This window comes from Penaeus monodon, chromosome 25 (genome assembly GCF_015228065.2).
Source record: "Penaeus monodon isolate SGIC_2016 chromosome 25, NSTDA_Pmon_1, whole genome shotgun sequence".
Classification (NCBI taxonomy): Eukaryota; Metazoa; Arthropoda; class Malacostraca; order Decapoda; family Penaeidae; genus Penaeus; species Penaeus monodon.
Genome location: NC_051410.1, coordinates 4,323,698 through 4,324,036, shown reverse-complemented (window position 1 = coordinate 4,324,036; position 339 = coordinate 4,323,698).

Here is a 339-nt window from a genome sequence, read left to right as displayed (position 1 = left end):
ACATCCCCCACTGACCTATGAATATCCGAGACCCTACGAATGAAAAGAAAGGAAGTAATCAATCCAATAGTGCTATTATATTCTTTTAAATACTTAAATTACAGTTTTCAGAATAAAAAAAAAAAATCTATGGCAGCACCTATGAAACTGGGTACTTTGGTATTTTGAATTCACCGAATGTATAAATAAACCACCTGTTTCTTGGAGAGTGGTAAATCAACCGTAAAATGTAAAAAAAATAATAAAATAGAATAAAATTTCATTACTTATATCCACAATCCACAACTGTAGTTAAAGTACAGTAACATAAAATATCCCCACAAAATGAACATGTACACC